The sequence below is a fragment of the Pinus tabuliformis genome, chromosome 6 (genome assembly GCF_031772625.1).
Source record: "Pinus tabuliformis cultivar Carrire ecotype Pingquan chromosome 6, CPIR1, whole genome shotgun sequence".
In the NCBI taxonomy this organism is placed as follows: Eukaryota; Viridiplantae; Streptophyta; class Pinopsida; order Pinales; family Pinaceae; genus Pinus; species Pinus tabuliformis.
Window position 1 is genome coordinate 890108608 of NC_142292.1, and position 4972 is coordinate 890113579.

At 36.9% G+C, this 4972-nt stretch overlaps 1 long non-coding RNA gene across 1 annotated transcript; it reads right to left on the bottom strand.

The window, feature by feature from the left end:
* Positions 1–2658: 2658 nt before the first annotated feature.
* On the bottom strand, positions 2659–3513 carry LOC149261778 (uncharacterized). The gene is made up of 2 exons (XR_016248599.1): positions 3216–3513; positions 2659–2959 (listed from the first exon to the last, which is right to left on the bottom strand). It is a non-coding gene; the product is annotated as an uncharacterized LOC149261778 (long non-coding RNA).
* Positions 3514–4972: the final 1459 nt, after the last annotated feature.

The window sequence follows — 4972 nt, forward strand, 5'->3', positions numbered from 1 at the left end:
TGAGAGACCTGACACACCTCCTAGTAATGGGGGCATGTTTTCAATGTGTTTAGAGTGTTTTGTGACTCTTAGGTCCCCTATGGTGCCCTAAAAAGTGTGTGTTACTTATATATGGTGAGGGAGGATTTTCTAGAAAACCAAATGAATCACATACATAAAACAAAGCAAAAAATAAATGGTTAATTTTCCCTTTATCTAACTAATATGTGAAACAATCAACAAAAAAGGTTTTGTTAGTTTTTGTGTATGATAAAAATTATCCTATAAAGACCTAAACATCCTTTCCACTCAAATAGTAACTAGTCCTTGAGAATATTTCATAGTAGAATGTTGGGGCCACATCTCGAAAGTACTAGTGACATTTCCAACAACCATGAACCAACTAAGGTAAGGGAGGGTCATAATGAGGGGTATTGGTACTACATCTTGAAAGAACCAACAACGCTTCGAACAACCTGACCAAGATCACCTTAGGTCCTCATTCTCCTCCTCCTCAACCTATAGGGAAATATTCCCTAATATTTGGCCACTAAGTTACCCGCATCCAGTGGGAGTGGATGAATCTTAGCTTTTGGTTGTTAGTTTTGGACCTGGAACACCTACCACATGTTGGGAGACAACATGAAGGTTCGTGATAATCCACCACTTAAGCCTTACCCTATTTATGGATTTCTTTCCATGTACTCTATTTCTCACTAGATGATGCAAGATTTTAATCTCCCAAAAAGACAACTTTCTATGTTTCAATATGACAAAACAACTATGATGACTTATATGCTTCCTACCCCCATGGTCCTAACGTAAACAAAAAATTGTGCAATGGCCCCTGTGGGGAATTTAGTGTGCTCATGTTAGGATTGTTTTTAGAGAGGCTTTGCTTTACTTAGGGTGTGAAACAAAATATATAAGCTCAAAGAAACTAATTACAAAGATTTCGAATAGATGATACCCTTTATACAAAGTTTAAGTGAGCATAGTGTGTGGGGTGAATGTGTGTGCAAGTCAAATTGTGATCATATAAAGTGTGAATTGAAGTGGATATGTGGTGATCCTTTACAATTATGCTAATTAAACTATATGTTATGTTTGTTCCTTGCAATAGAAGAAATGATATGTGGATGATGGGCCACTTACTTCTTTCCTAATTATACTTTGTGAGCTAAATCTTCCAAAAGATTATACTATGTGTAAATTACATAACTTGATTTAACTAAATCTTCCAAAAAAATACTTCAAATTATATATGTAGACATATTAATAACAACTAAATTAATATATGCATTTTCTTATAAAAAAACTTATTATCAGATGCATCTCATGGAAAGTGAGTAATTGGAAAATAAATATGGTACATATGACCATAACCATGTACACAGGATAGTCCTTCCCATTAATATATACACTACTAAATAAATAAAAGATGAACACTTCTATTTGAATATGGAAAAATGACTTCTAAATCAAAGTTTTATTGCATCAGATCATTGCTATAGCTAAGAAACAAAATGACAAATTCTTTTATTTGTCAGATCACCACACAATGCATGGACAATGGGCTATTTATATGTTTCAACCAAACTAACGGTATAAGCCATCAAACCTTCCAAGATAAAATACGAGTTCATCAGCGAAATTTTGCATCCTGGATTTAGAAGGTAAGTTCGTAACTCAAGTCCAGATATTTCTCGTAGCTCAGAGAAGGATATTTTCTCAATTCAACACAAACAGAGACAGATATAATTGTTATTACATAAATAAACAGCAAACGTCAAGAACTCCCTCTGGAATCAACTTTACATTAGAAAATACCCACCCAAAAAAATAGTTTTACATTGTAAAACTGCAAAGTAAACTACACCTAAAGCTCAATGGAAAAATCTCGAATTGAATTTTTGTATATAAAATTTTATGCTGAACCATCTCAAATTGAATTTTAGCATATACTATTTTATATTGAACCAGGATTTTTTTTAATCCTTGAGAGAAAACTAACCAATAAATCAATGTTAAATTAATTTATTAAGGATAAAAAACTTGAAATGCATACCTCTCAACAAATAATACACAATTTATTAAGGATAAAAAACTTGAGATTCCTACCTCTCAACAACTAATAACTCAATATATCCTGTCGGGCTAACATTGATCTATGCTAGTTTATTTACAATTGTTATTTAAATATACACCTTGATTGTTATTCAAATATACAGCCCTGTTTAACAGGATCTATGTTAGTTTATTATTATTTAAATATGAAGTAAAATAACTAATTCATCCCTGATATGGCTCTGTAATTCATCTTATTAAAATACCATCACATCATCCCCAGACTAGCTTAGAGTAGTTTATTGTTATTCAAATATGACAAGTAAAATAAATAATTAATCCCTGCCAAGATATGGTTCTATTCTTCATTTTATTAAAATACCATCACATTATCACCAGACAGGCCTAGATTACCTCGTTTCTCTACGTGCAATAGCAAAATAAGATCTGGGCCTAGAGCACCTCCCTTATCTATATGCAATAACAAATTTAATAAGGAATAATACATCTTGATTAAGACAATACAGGTTCCAATTATTTTTAAAAGAAGCAGCATAAAGAAACTACAATGGAGATAATAAATGAATTATTGTCCATAATCTTCTCTTAATAGAAGAAGCATGCCAAAAGCCCTATCTAATATGTAATTTATGGAAATCTTTCAGCTGCTCTCTGCTTATGAGAGCATAGCTACAGAGTTTGGTACAGTGAATACATATTATAGCATCCAGACCACTAACCATGCAATTTCAAAACAATATATTTAAATTTTATCAGAGCAGCGGTTACAATACCTGGATTTCACACAAATAAAAGGTCCTTTATATTTCACAAAGAACAACATTTTTTGCAGAATTGGATGCAATTGCCGTGTCCAACAACAACATGCACAAGGCATGGAAACCCTGAAGCCCTGTTTGGGACCATCAGAAAAAACTGAATAATTTCCACATCTGAAACAAACCCAAGCACATGACATTTCTGATTTACAAGCACAAATCCCCTTTAAATGCTGCAATTATCTCAAAAATAATTCAGGACTTCATATTGCAACTACCACCCACCAGTTATTATAGAAAATACTTTTCCTAAAGTAATAAAGCATTAGCCGACTTACCAGAACCAACCAATGCACATAATTTTTTTGTTTTAAAGGGGGGGCTTCTTACCAGTAAGTTCGCATAAACCCTAAGCCCAAAAACCCCGGTGATTAACCACCGTGCAGCTTCACTTGAAGGACCCGGCACTCATATTTCTGCACAAAATTCGAGCGTTCATCTCGTTGACGGTATCAATAAGCCCTCCTAAGTCCACAGTTCCACCGGAGGCCTCGTTCTCCTTGTCTTTCTTCTCCTGGGGTTTAGCCGCTCTACGCTTAAACTCAGTTGCCTTCTCGAAGAAATTCCCGTAGATATACTCTGTCGTGTAGCCCTTCTCCTCGTCATAGAGCATGATGTGACCGTGCCATTCCCAGACGCGGTAGCCGGGCTCTGGGTCCTTGTGGAACCCCACGCAAACCTGGTGCTCGCCAATGGTGACGGCCTGGCCGGAGTTCGCCTCCAATTTATCAGTGTCCCCATTGGATATAATCTGAACGATATTCTTCTCCAGCTTCGCCTCCTCTCTCTCCAATGGGCTCTTGCTCTCGTCCGCAATGATGCAATCATACGAGTTGGATAGGAAGGTATTGGTGTCCAAAAAAGGGCTGCGCATATTTAGTCGACTCATCATGGTGCTCACAACCAGGCTTTTGAAAGAGTTTTTGGTGGAATACTGGTTCGCCATTTTCCCTCCGATGGCTGATATCCACTCTCCAAGACTTCCTTCCGATGGATATCAATATACAAATTGCAATGGCCAGGCATATGTGGGCTCTCAAGGAATTTAATAGCTTGGGGATTGGAGGAAACCAAAGGCAAAAGGGCGAAAGCAATAAATTTCCTTTGCCTTTATCACCATCAGAGTATCAGTGTTTATCTTCATGCCTGACAGTTAAATCCCAAAATTAGCATCCTTTAAGTTCATATCCTCTGGCAGCATTTAATAGCTTGGGGATTGGAGGAAACCAAAGGGAAAAGGGTGAAAGTAATAAATTACCAGGAAGCGCAGGCATGGCGCAAGATGCCACGGGCTTGGGACTCTTCTTGACCTTGATGAGACACATACGGCAATTTCCGGCGATAGAGAGGCAGGAATGATAGCAGAAGCGAGGGACAGGCGCGAATGATAGCAGAAGCGAGGGATATCAACCCCCTCTAGGCACCGATAACAAAAATTCTGACCATTCCGCCTGAAGGATGAAGACCATAACAGAAATGATTGAACAATTTCCCGCTGAATGTGGACGCCAGGTGTCAGTCTCAGAAACAAAAGGACGACGAAAGTTTCTTTCAAAGGAAGGCCTATCGACCTAATAATAATCGATTCCTTTCTACTCGTGTTTTGAATTTCTAGAATTTTTATATAAGAAGTCCCATTTTAACGAAAGCTCACCTAAGGGGGAGTCTCCCTAAGCACACTAGCATTTCCTCAGCTCTTGTTGTTGCTACTTGAAGTCTTTTTGCTGAAGTAAAATGCAATGGCATAGATTATCTTGTGTTCTATGTTCCCAATCCCAGTTTTCATAAATATTGTTTTTCCATTGTTTGCAGAGTTGGTATCTATGTTCTAACAAGACTGATTTGAACACTTTAAGTCAACGTAGAGTGTTACGTTGGTATCAGAGCTCCCCCCTACATAAATAAATCTCACAATCTGGAAGATGCAAGTGGAATTGGAAAACCATCTCGGTAATTGGCTAGTCCTTTGTGCTTTTATTCAAGTTACTCTAATATGTTACCTGGTACAATTATGTTTTGTTCTAGCTCCTTGAATCTCTTGGCTGTATTGACTAAGTTGTTATTTGCAACATCATGGTAGTTCACTG